This window comes from Dromaius novaehollandiae, chromosome 4 (assembly GCF_036370855.1).
Source record: "Dromaius novaehollandiae isolate bDroNov1 chromosome 4, bDroNov1.hap1, whole genome shotgun sequence".
NCBI classification, from domain to species: domain Eukaryota; kingdom Metazoa; phylum Chordata; class Aves; order Casuariiformes; family Dromaiidae; genus Dromaius; species Dromaius novaehollandiae.
In genome coordinates, this window is record NC_088101.1 from 38,977,585 (window position 1) to 38,996,557 (window position 18,973).

The 18,973-nt window shown below is 39.9% G+C and overlaps 1 protein-coding gene across 4 annotated transcripts in view; it reads right to left on the minus strand.

Moving 5' to 3' along the window:
- LRBA (LPS responsive beige-like anchor protein) overlaps window positions 1–18,973 on the minus strand; it is a 417,031-nt gene that overhangs the window by 158,902 nt on the left and 239,156 nt on the right. The window lies entirely within an intron of this gene.

Genomic DNA, 18,973 nt, shown 5'->3' on the forward strand with positions numbered 1-18,973 from the left:
AATTAAACTGGTCTATCATACTAGCAGATCACACGCTCTTTGGTCATACTTTTATATCTTAAGTATTTACAGAAAATATTAAGTCAATCAACTACTATACACACATGCATATTGCATTAGCAATCCAGCTTGAAAGAATTCACTCTGTTGTTCATTGAACCCAGCTATGAAACTTATTCAAGAATCCTGGGGGTCCAAGTGTGTTTCCCACCACTTTATTGCATGCCAAAGATTCTTCTTGGTTACTCCAGGTCACTGGAAGGCATTTCTTAAATCTGAAAGGTCTCCTTCTATGGATTCAGCTGACCTGTTATAGATGCTTTCCTGACATATGTATACCTAGTAATGATTCTCCCTTTTTGCAAGCCTTATGTTTCAGGTTACAGTCAACGAAGAGACTGTATCATGAAAGAGAATCTTTGGGATTATATCTTTGTGCAATGTGACCTTATATTTTATTTCTTCACCTCTCTTTTTATACATGCACATAACTGTATTCTCCACCTTGGATGTTGTAAAGAAAGGCTTTTATTTCTATTTTATCCTAGTCTGGGTTGAGTTAAGGATGATTTCAAGATAATTGGATACATCAAGGCATTACTCTCCCAGGAGCATAATAAATCTGTAAACTAGGGTACTAGGGAACATTAGCACATGCCTCAGTTCTTCTCCGTGTTCTCCAGAGTATCCAAAGGGTGACAGAACATGTGCCCAGAAAAGCTGCAGGGGTTGAAAGCTGGTGTCAAAGGGGTCAGAAGAGGAAAAGGAATCTTTTAATAACTAGGGATACTCAGAAGGGCTAATAGACGTGCAGCAAAACAGTGGAGAGTTTATCGAAATGCAAAAGGTCCTCACACAAGGACCTTGTGTTTGTAACACAAGTTGATACCAAAAATATTTTTGATGTCCAAACCTTGTCTGCATAATTCCTGGGGCGAAAAAGATGTTATTTCTCAGGATGAATAACCTATACCTCTTACTACAATCCAGAGGATATGCAAAAGATCAACTCTTGTGAAAAGCAGACCATGAGCATGACTTCCACAGCTATTCGAGCCAACCTAAATCCAGGTGCTGCAATACTATTCTCCCTGGTCAAATACTTGCTATTCCAAACTAGCACAAACACTAGGTGACCATATACAGAAAACTATTTCAGGGAGCTTAGCCAGCTGCAAACTAACCATTTGGTGGAAGTGGAGATTCAGTTACAAATGGTTCAGCTTCCTGAACTGGCTCACCACGTGAGCTGCGGAGCCGGTACAATGGCAGGAGCCAGCGCAGGAAGGACAGGACCACCACAGCTCAGACCTCATCTGCTTTAAGGCACCTGAGGTACTATCTAGTTCTAACTTGAATTTAACAGTTTACCCACACACATACAGTACCACACAAACAAAACCGGGAACTCTAAATGGCCAACAACTGCATAATTTCCATTTCTCTCTCGCTAGTTTTAGCAGCTCTCCTTACTGACACGATGTGGTAAGAGAAACGCTTTATTTTTTTTTAAAGGAGTATCTGAAAGCCGAAGGAAGGACAGAAAAAACATGCTACAGAGCACATGTTTTTAAAAAATCTGTTGCTGAGGGTGTTTAGATTATTTAAAAATTCAGAATAATAAGTGATAGAATTTCTAACACTACATGTTAGGGAACTAATTATGTAATCACATACAGTAAGTCTGCTGACAAATATCTCCTGGGATACAGAATTTAACGTGTTCCACAATCATTTCTGTAACTGTTCTGTATACCTCTGCAACATCACAAATGCTGTCGTTTCCATATATGGAACTGAAAATGCATAAGAAAGTACATATGCTTTCTTTTTAAATGGCATCCAATAACGATAAGTAATTATAAAGAGCAACAAAACTTTTAACAGGTCACAAGGCACCCAGAATACCTGTTTTGTATTGCTGCCTAATATTTTAACCACCTCAAGGTGGAAGTGCAAGTTTAAGGGCCATGGAAGGTGAGGCATGGTACATTAACTGTTTTTTTCTGTGCTGCCTAGAATGCTCCCATACAAATAAAAAATGTTTCTTCAGTGAAATAACTGCTGCCCTTTCAGCAGCATTAGGCGAGTAACTTTTAAGCAGGCAGTCTTGCTACTGGAGTGAATCACAGCTACAATAACCTCCTGCCACCCCTAGAGACCATATGGAAAGGTTTCCCAGGTGCTATACAGGGGGGTAAATTACACAAGTAATTTACCAAAAGAAGATGAAACCAGTCTTGTAACGGGGAAGGTAGCTGTCCTGAGTTTCTGTGACTCATCCTAATTCACATACCGAGTTAGCGTAACAATCCATCCATTTTATTTAGTGAATACTGCTGGGTCCAAAAGGAAAGGTATATGCAGTGAAAGAGAGGCCAGAGATGGACAAGACTTGCGTTACCAAGAAAATTATTATTCCTTCAGAAAAGTGGCCAGGGTCTTCAACAGGTCTTTTAGGTACTACTCTAAAATGAAGAATGATCCATTTTAAAACAGGATTAAAAACTCATTCCAGGATCAAGAGTGTGACATACACAAATCTATATAATGTTCTGGTATACAGACAATGACAGAATATACGTCCTTATTTTACCTGTGTACAGAAAAATAAATATTGAAAGGATTTTATTAAAATCGAGGCTAGAATACATATCATTTACTCTCAACAGACATTTACAGGAATAAATTCTTTTCAAATACTTGTCAGATTTGGATAAATGTTTGAGATCCACCCTTGTATTTTTTCACTAGCCTACCTTCCTTCTGCAGTGAGGTATAAATTCTCTTTTAAATATACTGCACAGTAGTAAACACTGCTCGTGAATACAAGATTTATAGCACATTAATAAAACCATATAGGCTCGCTGGCCTTAAATATACGAGGCACACAGTTTAAGTTTTCATGACTACTTCAAAAGAGACCTAGCGTAGCCACGCATCCTGTTTAAATCTACAGAATACTCTACCTACACATCATTTGCCTCTTACCTACCTCTAATTATTTATTTTCTCCAGGACAGGAGGAACTCCTGAATGAACATTACCTATAGTGAGTGATACTTACTATACTTTACCTTTTTTCTACCATAAATTAATAATACTTGTATATGAGCAAGAAGAGAACACAGCATCTTAAAATTTATCTCATGATGAAGAGAAATAAAAATCATTAAAGGTAAAATATAATACACACAAACAACGAAAGAGAGGCAGAAGGCAGATGAAGAAAAATATCCAGGACCTAGACCCTAACAAGCAACAGAACGGATTCTACAAATATCTTGGCAGATACCCTTGAAAACCAAATACCTGTGACGCATCATACAAGTGCTAAAGCCTGGAGGTGGTCAACAATTTCTGAAATGTCATTTTCAATTACATATATTAATTCACTGGCAGAATTGTATATCAATTCAAGCTGAAATTGTTCATGAGAAAGGTTTATTTTTGATCAGTCTCATAAATTCAGTGTTGTATAGAGGAAAAGTTTCAAAGTTATTTTTAAAAAGAATGACATTTTTACACAAAAAGGATTTTGATTCCAAAAAAAACCCACCTTGGTTTTGATTTCTTGGTTAAGTTTAAGAGGTTTTTGAACATTGCTTCCTACTACTCTGTCACACACCCTGAAAGTGTTAGGTGATCTATCCTAAAAGCCAAGGGGTCAAAATCAAACAAAATGTTTAAACTGACTCAATTTGATTTTTTTTTTTAAATACCATCAGTTCATGTATATTTTTGAAGTTTTGACTTTTCACCTTATTGCAGGGATAGGAGAAAAAATTCTCAAAAACTGACATAACAGAAAGATCATTTCCTTCCTGGCTCTACTACACTCATCTGCGGCTTATAACAAAGTAATGCAACTCGGTCAAACGAATTACTGTGGATTTAGATCAGCACAGGTAAGATGAGAATCCAGACCAAGAGTCATGGGAGACATATCTTTAATCCTTCTAAGGTCCCCTTCCATTGCCAGAGCTTTGCGAACCAGTCAAGCCTTCCCTAAATGGGCAACTGCAGATCCCTTGTTACAGGGAAGGTCTTAGACAAAGCCAACACAATTACACTTTCACCAGCTTTTCCTCCTTGCCTCAAGCCTAAAAGGTAGTTAGAGATGTATTTGGGCTGGAGAAGGTAAGCTAGCACATGCTGCCCTGACCAACTTCATTTTGCAATGGTCACTACAAGCCAGAACAAGCTAGAGCAGCCGTGCAGTTGCTCTCGCTTGCACCAAAGGCTTAGCAAGTTTCCTGTACGGAAGAATAAGTTTCTCTTTCAGTTTGTCTCCCAAATCAAAGATCAGTTATTCACACAACCCTAAACACCAGGCAACATATATACTCTAACATGAAACCATACAGAAAGATTAGAGAAAGCTGAACAAAATCCGAGAATCTCTAACATATAGAAGTCACGAAACTAAAACATCTGAAATCATAAACCCAAAGGTATCTTAGTCAAAAGCTGATATACATTTTTTATCCACCAAGAGACTGAGGCAGAGAACATTCCTAGCAGCTCAAAGAGAAATCACGTTTCAGGTTTACATTCCAGTATGGGACAGTGGATCAAGCTAAAACATAACAGAAACCAATCCTAGCACAAGAGGGGGAGGCTGAAGTTTTCCATACTGCCTGGTATGTAACAGATGTGGGTAGGGGGGCCCTTCCACTAAGCAGGTAACTCATCGTTTGCTTTGGTTTAATTCAAATGAGAACAAGAAACGGTCACAGAGGAAGCAATATTCTGAACAGCTAGAAAAATCTCATGTTCACGAGCTGGCAGAGAGCAGAAATCTGCCACGATGTTTCTTGAGAAAATGGCTCTTTCAAAGTGGTTTCCACGAAAACCTCTTTTTCTCAGAGTGCATGTCATCACGTCATTTGATCTGCATAAAATACCTGATTTCATTGGGAGATTATGGAGCAGAAGACGAGAGTAAAATCTATTTAAACCAGTTTAGAAACAGTTTATAATCAGTTCTTAAAGTCTAACACACATTGTCATCATAATTTATGGTAGGTGGGAAGATAGCAACAATAGCCAGCAAGTTTCAAGATGCAAGTAATGTACACAATTCCAAATTTAAATAACAGAACCAGAGCTCTCAGTAAACCCATCTTTGGATTTTGCTGCTCTATGGTGCAAATTACGCAGCTAGAACAGAGCACCATCTCTCCTACATCAAATACTAAACAGTTTACTTTTCCTAAGAATGCTTTATCTTTCCAAAAACTATGAAAGTTGTGCACAGCAATCAAAGCAGATTAAGCCACCCTTGTATAAAAAAGATGACTACCAAATATAACCAAGAACATAAAACGGTATCTGATGTATGTACACAAATATACATAGCTTCATTTTCAAGATGACGATAAAATTAAATCCTTGTGATCCAACACTCCCCAATTCTAATTTACACCAAATAAGGAGATGAATACCTGCAATACCTGAACAGCTGCCACTCCGTGTGGCATTTTACTTACAAGTACAACTTGCTGAATACCAAAAATGGATTCAGATGTGTAGAGGGTAATGAAGTGAAAACAATGGATGTCCCAGAGAAGTAAAAAGTTATTCAGGGTTGGCATAAATTTACAGGAACTTTAGCACTAACTTCAGAAAAGAAAGGCAGGACTATATTCTGAGGCCTCCAAAACACACAACCTAAACATTACTGCTTTATCTTATTATGTTTTACCATTTATTTCCAAAATTCTTTAAAAAAAATCCTGGACTTTTGAAGAACTGTTTGGAAGAAAGAAAATTAGTTTTGTACATTTGTACATTTAGCAAGCTCAGTCCTGATATAATCATTGAATAAACGGGACATTACTACAACCTTCTGCACAGTAAAATCAGATAATCTGCATTATACTTTGCATCCTATGGATTCTGAAATGAAACTGAAGAGACTCACAGATTCCCACAGTCTTCAAAAGCCAATGATCTTATCCTTAACTGTTCAACATAGCTTGAGCCAAAATGTACCAATTTTTCCAAAAGTGTTTAGTTAGCATCATTCTTTATCCTAACATCATCATCTAAACTGCAGACAACATTTTAGCATTTGCAATTTTTAATGCAACACACTTTGTGGCAAAAGAAAACAGAAAAGGATTCTGATTCTTAGCAGATCCCTTGCTGTATCTCTGGACGCTATCAAACAAGAATCATCGACGTGATAAACTAATTTCTATTTCTAATGAATTTTTCAAATAGATTTAGTTAATGTCTAAAAGCCTGAGATTCAAATAAATTATTTACTTAAAATCTACTTGAATTCACATCCACCAGCAGTCTGAGTTGTTCAGAATAAAGATGACAAATACTGGAAATAAGCTTGTGATTTCCTCCATTCCAGGAAAAGAAAAAAACACTTCAACATACTGAATAAAATGTAAGCTTTTGAGTTTCAATAGAGTATGGAAAAAGAAAGAAGAAAAAGTGTTACTTTAAAAATATTTTAGAAAAATCACAGACATATATCAAAACACTATCCAGCCTTCCGCCAGCAATACAAAAGACCAGTAATGACTTCAGGTTTGAGGTATGTCCATCTTTAATTGCCAATGTATTTTATAGTGACCTATGCATTTCAGGTGTATTTTAAGAATCAACATATCTTGAATCTTCCTGACTCTAACATACACACACCACTGTTAAACAGCGCATCAGTCTAAAATGCCTCTTGTCAAATTGTTGCATTTAACTTTGTTCTAAAAACATCTTAAGGTTTTCTTCTTACTTTTCCTGTAGTTTGTTCGCAATTAACCACTTCTTGCTTTTGAAATAATTTTTTTTCATTGACTTCTTGAAGAGTTCAGACAAAATGCTAAATTGGTTGTAATGTATTGCTAATATTTGTAATGTCTCACTAACTTTACTCTCAAATCCTTCAGATATTTGCACATAAACAGACCCATACACAACTACTTCCAGACTGGGCCTAAAGAACATGTCACAAAAACCTACCTAGCAAAGTTGTGGGGGTTTTTTTTGTGCTGCTTTATGACAGCTAACTACAGAAGTCCCTATATAATCTGAATTTTATCTTTCAGGATTTGAAGTTTTTCTTTTTTATAACTACCTACATTGTCTTTATAAAAAGAAGCTGTTTTAAAATTATTCGACTGGTAGCTTGTAAATTATCAAACATACTGGAACTCTATTTTCTGTCTGCTATACAAATTAACGCCCTTACTATGAGAAATTGTCTTTCAGGGACTAACACTCTAAAGTACCTGTCTTCTTTTACTTGCAAAATACAGACCGCTTCAAAATGCAGATAAAAGAATAACAGAAATATCAAGTCTGTTAGAAAATAAATGAGTTTAGTAAGCCTAAACAGATACATGATTACGTTTATAAGCTTGGGGTCTTTTGCTTTCATTATATTCAGCCTATTCAAATGCAACACATGCTTTTCTGTAACTCAGATTAGCAAGATCATCAGAGCAACTTTGAAGTATATCACATCAGGAGCATGCCAATGACGCAATTTTTTTTTATTCAGGTATATTTGATCATGGTAAATTGTAGTTCTTTCAGCCTATTCAAAAACCAAGCAACCCCTAACTCTTAGGGTTTTATTTACTATCCCTGTTTATTTCTGAATTGCTTGAAAACGGCTTGACACAGCCGGCGTGAGGAACAAAGAGCACACTTCCTGTAGCAACGCCGCCCCCGGAGCACCATTGCTGCTCTGTTCAGCTTGCATAAGTCACAACTGATTGGCCACAGTCCCTGTGGGCATGCCATTTCATCCAGACTGGACGGTTCATTAGTCATAATTACTATAACTGTACAGCAGAGACTGCAGTTTTATCTCATCATACATCTTTGATAAAGCTGCTTCTATTTCTGCTTCATCAGCATGTGAAGTTACATTATTGGAGCTTTTATTTTCCAATCTGTGATTAACATAGGTTGTTCTGTTTATGAAACGTGTACTGAAATTCAAGATAACGTACAAAGGAAGGCCACGACATGACCACTGTTTGAACTGTGTCTTAAAAATCATGCGGTGGTTATTGTTACACAGGAAGGACGGATTACGAAAAGACTGTATTCCTAAGGAAAATTTAACAAAGAAAATATCGACGATACAAGTTGTAAGAGAATAGGATCATTGGTTTCTAACTTGAACTGTGATTAAAAATTTGAAATATACTGCAGTTCGGTATGAAGTCTAGACATAGGAAATTTCTGAAAACAGTTGGGTCAACTAGCAGCTTCTTGTAATTTTTAAACAACTGTACAAAACTAAAGTACGCACCATTAAGAACCACTGTGAAAACTGACAGCTGAAGCAGTCCACTAGGGCTAGTGAACAGACACCACAATATTAAATCTAATAATAAATTAGAATGTGGTTTTTATCAAAGAGTGTTTTGCCAAAACACATCCTAAGCATTGAAGAGCAGCACATAAAGGCATATTCTTGTTGTGGTGCTTGTTGCTGATTTTTACATCTTATTGTGGGGTAAGAGGGAACACAAAGACAAGTGGCACCATCCGCGTGTGCAGTGTGTCCCCATGATAGGCCACATAAACAGTCATAATCGACAGTTACATGCAGGCACTGAGGCTGCAAAAATCCCAGAGTAATTAGTGTTGTCTGAATGCAATGACATCTGTTTTCTCATGGTCCTCTAGACTTGTCAGGCCAATAAGATGTATATGAAAAAATATGACAAGCATTGCAAATGCCCTTCTGAAAGGTCTCACTTTGGGAAAAGCTGAAGAAATGACACATGCCACCTCTTTTTTGCCAATACACCTAACAGCCAAAGCTTCAAGATTTGAAAAGGTCTTTTGAGTCATTTTACATTTGACTATGAAAGGTTTATTCAAAACGTAGCACTGCACTTAGGAAAGAAAATATTGCAGCAGGTTTTTGTTCATTAAAAAAGAAAGCTTCATTAACAGAAGAGGAATAAAATACGACTTTTTACTTCTGATTAGTGTGCTTACATGCTAGCATCATCTATATCTTCTTTTTTAATTAAAGCAGCAGGCACTAGGTTAGTACATAATACACACACATACACATATATATGCATATTTAGAATACTTCTGCTTAAGGACCGGAACAAGAACAGTTTTACGGCTGTGGTTTTCTGGCATTGCAAAAACACTGTAGCCTTTACATCTGAAGACCCTAGCTTTTGTTTTAGGATACACAACCCTTCCCCTTAATCGTGCCTATCCCTCAGTTCTTCCTCCGGAGTGTGGCAGCATGTTTGAGCATGCGTTTTCTCCGAGAAAGACATTAGTCATCATTAACAGAAGCACTGACACCAAGTCTAAGTGCCTCTCCACAATGACCAAGTGGCAATCATCTTTCTCTTACACTGTCACTGCTGATTAGGGTTTTCTTTCATGAAAATTTAATTTGTCGCCTTTCTGCAGCTCCTTTTTACCTCTCTGCAATAATACAACATGCCAGCAAGATACTGAAAATGCAGCAAAAGATGCTGTTCCTGTTTATAACAAAAGGTAAGATTCCAACTGCTCAGTTGTACCTTTTACCTAGTTTATCAGAAAAAAAAAAGGCCCTGTAAGACATATGAATGAGTAGCTGCTGACATAGGAAAAATGCCCGTTAAAAACCTCAGGCCTCAAACCACCCAGGCACACTTTCTACACAACTAATTGAATGTTTCTCATCTCAAACACAGTTACCCAGCCCATCTTCCAAAGCTTTGTTCAATAGGCAACGTAACAATACCTAAACAGATTTTTATACCCAATTATTTTTATAATTGCTTCAAATATATAGGTATTCAGGTTTTTAGCTTATACAAATATTTATTAAAGGATTTCATAATCCAATGATAAATTTCAACCTCATTTCTTCAGTCTATGTCAACCCTGCTCTTGTAGTTAAAAAGCCGGCCACAAAGAAAATGGCTTTAGCTGCTGCAGGCAGACGAAAAAGTTTCAGTCATGTATGATACTTTGCAGCTATTCAATATACACAGTCTCAGATTCCTGCTCTGTGTAACATTACAAACATTGTTAAACAAGATACCATAGCAATGAGTTATTTTAAGGAAGTTTTTCAAAACATTTACTCTTCTGTTTTATTTCAATTTGTTTAAAGATTTTTTTTTTTTTAATTATAAGCATATGCTATTTTGTTAACATCTGTGCACAGCATAAACCTGACTGAATTCCAACTTCTGGAAATATGCAGATAACTTACATCCCTCAAATAAAGTAAGAGCATTAGAAAACTTCAGAAGTTTCGGATGAAGATATTTGAGTTCATTTAACTGATTTTCCATACAAATATATTAGAGAAAAAAAACTTCTATTACATTTTATGTTTTCCTAATATTTTCCATAATTTAATTAAGCATAAACCAAAAATTCAGATCTACCTCTATTAAACTCAGACACCACAGCTATTAAAATGCAAGTAATAAAAACTCCCTTCAGCTTCCTGAAGTATTGGTACTTGCACTAGTGACTCAAAACAGCAATGGTAGTCAGAACAGAAACTGTATCGCTAGCGCTCTGGATTTATAAGGAAGGTCAGTATCTTTAAACAGTCTCCATATATGAAACTCAAGAAGAGGAAACTAGGAATTAAAAGCGGATTTTGAATGGCAGACTACGATTGTTGTACTGCTGTGGCAGTATAACCTTGATTAAATGCAGCGCAATACTAAAGTAAAAACAAAACCATGCCATGGAAACCTAAATTAACTACTGAAACGGGCTGTGTTTATGCAGAAAGCTGACATTTTAAGCTATTCTGCTTGATCTCAAGAAAAGCTTTTGCTTTCTAGAAAGCATAAGATAAAGTTAAGCTTCCAGAGCCGCACATCTACCGCGATTTTGTTCTCCGCGTTCTCCTCGGCTCTTAAGCTAACAAGCCGCGAACACCACCGCCGAGCTCCTTCCTCGGCATCCACACCAAGTTCAAGTGCGGAAGTTTAGCTCTTTGACTCCCCCCCCCACCGCCAAGTCACTTGTCAGTAAAAGGTTGGGCGATTTATTGACCACCGCTGGATGCATACTGTCAGTGCTGAAGGAAATATGAGAAGGGGCTGTCGCTACTGTTCGGGAGCTCATTGATAATGACATACCTGCCTCTGTCACCCATTACCCATACTACAAACTACTTAGAGCTAACTGAAAAATCAATAGCCTACTTGCACCGGTTCCTGTGGCTGCCTCCTTTGATTGTCAGCTCCTGTCTAGGGTCAGCACTTACATGAAAGGGGCTGTGACTGCCTGATGCTTTCAGGACAACCTAACGATATGAAACTAGCCAACAGAACAGTAAATTCTGTCCCCTGCCCTCCTCATCAATTAGGCTCTGACTAGGCTTGCCTGTAGAAACCTGACCTTTTAAGTTTAGGTGAATATGGAACTAGCTGAACACACCATTGCCCTCAGCACTGAGCCAGGAAATCCACTGACAGGTTAAACAAAACAGAAGGTTGTAACTGTCATAATTTGCATTGCACTTTCACGCCAACAAGGGTGTTATCAGTGGGGGCAAGCCCTGGAACACACAGCGCAAGCACCCAAAGTCACTCTCCTCATAAATTTTCAAGTGAAGGGAGATAAAACATAAATTCACAAATGACCATGCATTTCAAGTCCCACTTTCTTTCAAGTCAGCACTCTGGAAACCCACAAAGTACGTATAAACAATTCCCCTCCATAGGCACGTTGGCACTCAAACGCCAGTAGGAACGAACTTCCAAGAGAGATGACAGATGAGGAAAAGCTGCCTGCCTACGCCTCTTACGGACTCTTGCATTATGCTTATTCTCCAATGAATATTTATATGCACAAATACTAATCATAAATATATTATACACACACGCGCACACACCCCTGTACTTCAGAGCAGCAGGTAGGCATAAATTATTTAAAAATCCCCAAAGAGCTCTAACTGGCACTTCTGAGTAATATTTACTCATACAGCCTATATCTTGGAAGCCCATTAGTAACATCTGAGTAGCACTGCGACTACAACCGAATGATAAATGTTGTATTTTAATGCATGTTCCCTCATTCTAAGGATATTGACAGCCATGAAGCAAAGAACCAAAGCATGAAATCTCTGAGCTACAATGAGAGTTGAACTATTTCCTGAAGTTGAATCAATAGCTTTGGTAACTATACATAGATTAAAAAACTGTTAACAGCTGAAGGCCTTGCTCCTCCTTTCCTCCAAAGCAAATTAAAAACCAGATTAAAAGCAAATGAAAATATTTTAAAATACTCTGATTGGTGCTCCTTTCTTACATAAGTTATATCAATTTTCAAGCAATGACGGTTTTATGTTCTTTTGAGGTCCTTCTTCCGCTGGCCTACCATCCTCAACATAAGCATTGCTGGGAAATATAGACAGCACGTGTGATCAAAACAGCCTGCATAAGCTGAACACTGGAACTTCATACCATGAAAGGACTGGTTATCTCTACAAATGGCAGGGTTGTGGGGTTTGGGGGTTTTAGGGTTTTTTTTTTACCCTGAGAATTCTAGGGTGTTTCCGATGTGCTTTACTCAGTGCCTATGGGTAGCACCTCCTGGTGTAAACACAAACGATTCATGGAAATCCAAAAAGCCTTCAGCAAAATTCAGGGCAATGTTTTACCTGATGCTTTTCACCCCACTGCTGAACCTTCCTAAATCCTGCGCCCTCCTAACCTTCTCCCACAAAAGCACCCAATGCCACATAATAAGTATTAATTCTTTTATAAACAAATAATAGGAAAATTGCTGCTTTTGGTTTTCAAAACTTAAGATTCAGTTCCAAACCTTGAGATATTCTTGTAATTTTTTTTCTGAACACACACCACTTCAATATATGTCAGTCACTAGATTTAACTTATTTCAAATGCACTTTTAAAGTCAGTATTAAGAAACAAAAACAGTTGAATTACAAGAATACAAACAACTTTTTTCATTAAAGCTTCAAATGATATATTTTATTGCAAAAATACTCATTATATGTTGTTAGAACAACACTGAGTTGTTCTAAATATACACAGATATATAACAAATGCAGAGAAAACCCCTTGAAAATAAAAGCATAGAGCTCTATTACAGTACTTTTAAATAAACAGAACAGCAGTTAAAATTAATATCACATTCCAAACAAACTACAGAGTGAACACTAGTTAAAAATGGTAGACCTAATTGAGTCTGGATGGACCCCTTTACAGACCTAATGCAATGATTAACTATGCATCTGGTAGCATGTCAAGTCCTTTTTTTGTGCCTATCTGATAGCAAAGTGAAAGGGCATGGACAGTGTCCAGTCCCAGCAAGCAAATCATTTGGAAGCAGTCATAGCCATAGATCAAAGATTTTTCACTCTATCCAAAGTCTATTTAAACCCACCAACCTAGCCCCTTGCTGCAGACAAAAACAGTTAGAAAATAAGAAAGACTCCTTGGGATCCAAAGATAATAAAGGAAGATAGAAGGAGAAAATGAAGAAAAGAAACAGACTGGCAGAACCTTGATTTCCATAGGCCAGGACAGCTGTTTTACATCCTATTTTTATTTCAGATGGTTAGAGAAAAGGAACAATTCCCTTAGATCACCAAATATTATTTCAATTAAACTATGCAGATGGCTTCTATGCATTATTTCTGCCAACACAGTTTCCCCTTCCCAGCTACAGGAGATGGCACATTGAACTATTTTGCACACGTTTCACCTAATTTGTAAGAAAACTAAAAAGAGAGCAGCATGTTAGCATGGTGAAGTTATTTTGAAATAAGATATGCACAGCAAGATATAAAATAGGAATAGCTATGATTTGATTCTCTCATTAGAAGTAGCAACAAAACCCCTGCAATGATTTTATAACTAGCAATATGCTATTTTTATGTCAACACAATACTTCAAAAAGGATAAAAATGTAATACTATAAAGTATAATAACCAGAAAAGTAGATCACTCCAACTTAGCATTTAAACTATATAATACTTGAATGAGGGAACAGGTATTAGACTGTTCAAACAAGAAGCTTATAAAAAATTAATAAATTAAAAATTTAAATAAAAATTGGATGTCTTTTCTACTGTATCCAAGGTCAAACCAAAATCATCTTAAAATACCAAGGTGGGGCGCGGGGGTGAGAGGGACTCATCATATTCTGCCCTGGTCACCAGTGCTATTGAGAAGATTAAGCCCCCTCCCTCTTGTCTGTCCCCTCCTCCCATGAACCCCTTTCCCTTATAAATTGTACTCATGGAAACTCACTGAAAAGCTCCAGTCCATATAGTAGCTGGTGAGGGGCAGAGTATTTCACTCAGCTACACATGCTAATTGTAAGTAAACGTAAGCGTACAAATTACAAGTTTTTACCTCTGGAGCTGGAAACTGAAATTTTCAGATAACCTAGAATTCTCAAGCTGCAGCCTTCGGTAACTCCTAAATATGCTGCATCTCAGCTAGCTGCATGAAGCTTTTCGTCTTTGAAATAAATCATTGTCTAACCAAAAAAATAGCAAAGGCTATTTTTTGTTGGTAGGATTATTTGTGCACATGCACAGATATGTGAACATCTAAGACAATGAATGAAGTAATTGGGATGAACCTACTGATAAAGAGAACAATATGGCCAAATGCCTACAAACTGAAACAATTTTTGATTTCTATGACCTTGACTTTCCTAAGAACATCCTCATAATTTTCGCATTTTAAATACATGTACTCACTTAAGCCTCACAGCATTTTTAAAAATCATATGCTAGATTATCTCTATCACTCCCCTCACATTTTTCTTAAATAAGTGCAATTACATTCAAACGGAGGTCAAGTTGACAAAATACTTGCATGACACATGCTCTCGTACCACTTTTAAAAGTGGTATTATTAGTGTAATTAATCAATTTTTGTAAATAAAGACCAGGCAACACATTAAATTTGGTTAACTCTACCTGATAAAAAAGCATGCACCCACCGCAATTGCAACCAAACAAAATAAAAGGTTCATTGGAAGTTGCAGCAAGAACAAAAATCTACATAAGCCTTAGAAATGCTCTTTTATAGTACACTTGCCTGATTTTCCATAATTGCCTACTTACTGAAGTTAAGCTTACCAAATAGTATTTAGTAGCCAAAACAATCTTACAGTCAAAAGAAGTCACCACTGTTCATCATGAGAAAAGAAAAGCTACCTTTAATAAGAGATTCACGCCATCAGAGAAAGCCTTTAGCTTCGGTTTGTTCTTAATGAAACACCAGAACATGAACACACTTATGTTTTAAGGCTAAACAGGAAAGGATAAATGAGTTACTTACAGGCATAGTTGGAACCCTCCCCTTTCCCACTCCAGAAACAAAACTAGGGGAGACTTAGAATCATGCAGAAATTATTTAATCAGCATAGTGTTCAATCTTTGGAGAGAAAACACAAGATTTCTGTAATACTTTCAACTGTTGAGATACATTAATGGTATCTGCAGAAATGGAAACATCTTTTCTCCCTCAACTTGCACGATCAGCTAACTTCATAAACACAGTCCTTGCAATAGATTGGCAGATAGTAAAGCCAAGCCATGACTTTAAAGAAAAGGTACACACTGTATATATAGCATTGAACGTAAACAGAATTTTAACTGTCAAACCCACAGAAGCATTTACTGTGACTATTAACCTGGCTTTGCTGTTGAGAAACACAACATGCATTACTGAATCATTTCTTTTCAAAACCATACATTCCCTGCAGCAGTTCAAGCTCCATCAGCAGTGCAGGAATGTACGAAAATGACAGGCAAAGGGCACCAGCTCTTTTCCCATACTGTTCTTCTATAAATGGAAGCAGAGTTCTACAAAGCACTTAAAGCTGAGAATGTTTGAAGACTGATCTCCAGGAAAAAAATATTATGATATTAGGTTCCACAAGCAGCCTCATTATCCTGTTTTCCAAAAAACTGTTTCCCTTAAATGAAAGGACAGAAAGGAAACCAACTACTACAAAATAATGGAACACTAGTGGGTTCTTGTCTACAAAGGTGCCACAAAAAAGTGTATGTGTGCACGTACATATTTCACATGCTACTCATAAAAATACTTATTATCCCTTCTAGGAGCACCTGCTCCTTCATTCATGTGGAAGAGTGGAGAGGGAAGAGAAATAGAGTAGATTTGTCAGGAGCCTTTTAATAGTCTCAAATCAATTTTATCACTTAAAAATAAATGCTATATCAGTAGCACATTACAGAATATTTTTAAATACATTGTTTAGAATGAATAGGCTCTGAAACATGTAAACTATGCAATTTTAGTAAACTAGTTAGCCAAGCAAAAACAAGTTGGTTACATCAGAATCCAGTAGGAAACTTGTGTGGTTGAGAGTCCTCTCTTCTTGCTAAAACTCTGATTTGTTTTCCAGGTTTCTTTCTGTTTTGCAAAAACGCGTTTAGAAAAAAGCACAGTATTCTCAGTCTAATCTCTAAAAAAAAAAAGTCTTTGCACATTTAATACCAGCCGTTTGCTAGTCCTTTGCCTGCCTCAGCATGCAGAGAATACAGTTGCACATAGCATTTACACCAGGACGAACTCCCTCTGGTACCGAGGGGGAGGGGGCAGAAGGAGCTAAGGAAAGAGCAAACACTCTTCACACAAAGTCCCCTTTCCAATATCTTTTTACAGAAGCCCTTGCTAGCACAACACTATTGCTCCAGGCAGCAGCATGCTGATGTTGGCACTGCTTAAACCAAACAAACACGATGTTTAACAGTCAAATAAAACGTCCCGCAGCCTCCCTAATGAATTTGTCAAGGACCATCAGATCACCCCCGCCCCTGCCTCATTAACTCAAGTATGATGAGACGGATTATAACGAGAGAATACAGATCAATCGGTCTGCAGACTTCAAGTGGCTTTTAGCCTTGAGAGTTTCTCTCCCTGAGACACACGCACATACGGTCTTTTTAATAGAATACAGTATCTCCCGCTGCTGCAGGGGCTTGCCACTTCGTTTTATACACCATCAAGGAGCTGCTGATGGACTTCTACACTAACATACATAAAAGCAGAGGTGACAAGGGCTCTTCAATTATAGCCTCCTCGGATACTGTTCCCCCTTCAATTATTCATCCCGGCAAGAGCAAATTCCGCCAGAGATGAAGCTGGTCTTAATGCAGTGCGGCCACAAACGCCCAGGCACAGGAGAGACGGGTTTCACGTGCATTATTTGCTGGAAGTGTTTAAGTTTATTGCTCAAATGATGTTTCTAATTAGCGCTCGAGCAATAAATTAAAGTCGGCTTTTGTTTAGCTGATTTATTATTTACTAGAGCTTCAACCTCAGACAGGAAAATTGGTAATGAATTGTTTTAAATCTGAACACTAGTAACGCTCTACCATCAGTCACCTTAACAGGGGGGATTCATCGGCTCCTTCTGTTTTTACCCTTAAAACGCGAAAGCGCGTCTGTCCCCCTGCCCGGCAGCTCCTCCGCGCACCGCACGCAGGAAACTCCCGGGCACCCGGGCGTTCCTGGGGCGGCCAAAGGCGAAACGCGGCGCAGCCTTCCCCGCCCGCCGCCGCTCGCAGGCTCGACGGGAGCCCCACGCCGGGCCGTAGAGGGGGAAGGCTGCCAGGGCGGCTCCGGGAGGACACGCGGCTGCGGAAAGAAACCGGGACCGGCTGCGACGACGCCTGGACCCGCTCCGAGAGCCCGGCGGGCTGTGCGACGCGGACCTCTCGCCCGGACTCTTCCCCTTGCCGAGGGCGGCCAGGCAGGAGCTTCACCGGGACGCTCGACCCCTCCGGCCCAGCCGAGCGGGCTGAAGCCGCCGCCAGCGCCGCTCCGCGACCGAGCCAGGCGGAGCCCCGGGTGCCGGTGCCCGGGCAGCGGACAGGGCCGCGCTCGCTTAGCGCCCGGGCCGCCCTCCGAGAGCCCCGGCGCTAGCGACGGCTCTGCCCTCCCCGCCGCAGAAGCCGCGCTCCTCGGAGCCTCCTCCGGGCGCCTCTCCCTCCCGGCGCCGCGGCCGCGGCGACACCTGACACCGCCGGGCCCCGCCGAGCGCCGCGCTGCGATGCGCTGCGCGCAGCCCCGGCGCGACAACCGGCGGAGGCAGAGGGCCCCGGCCCCGGGCTCAGCCTGCCCCAGCGACCGTCCCCTCGGGGAGAAGGGAGCCGCAACCAGTCCCAGCGCCGGGCACGGCCGTACTTACTTCTTACAGCGGGGAGTTGTCGGCACACAGACATGTTTCTAATCTAAACGCACACGGAAAACAGACAGCGATATTTGCTTTACTAAAATAAGCCAGCTGCAGCGAGAGGCGCAAGGAACAACCAGGCGCCGAGCACCACGGCCGAGAGCTGCCGTCTAAGGCAAGGCTCCGCGAGGAGGAGCGCGGCGCATGTGAGCGGTCCCGGCGCCGCCGGCCGGGCTGCCGCCGCGGCCAGCCGGGCTGCCAGAGCCGCCCTCGCGCAGCGGGACGCCGCGCCCGCCCGGCGCTCCGCGGCCCCGGCCCCGGCCCCGGCCCCGCGCCCGCCCGCCGCCGAGAGGCTGCGCGGCCCGGGAGGGGAGGGGGGCCGAAGCCGCTGCGCAGCGCGCACCCGCGGGTCCCTACAGAAGACCCCGTAAGCGCCCGCCCGACAGCACAAGTTGAGGCAGGAGAAACGCTTCTTTCTGTTGTGCGGCAGCTCCTTTCTCAGGGGCTATAGCAGTGCCAGTTAGCTGGTGTTTCTGAACTGACATAAAAACATAGCTACAGTTTTATGTGGAAATCATTCAATATTCTTATTAATTCAAACTTGCATAAAATATAGTTTCCTTTTCGAATAACTCAATCCTACACTTTAGGAGGATGAACAGAACTTTATGGCACAAGATTTATCTAAATTAATGTGACTACGGCACTCATTGAGGGCAATAAAACAAGGTGTACTATTCTGTTCCAGTGACGGTCTCACTTTCACTGCTGCAGCCCGGCATTAGCGCGAGAAGATTTATGTTTGCAGCGAAGT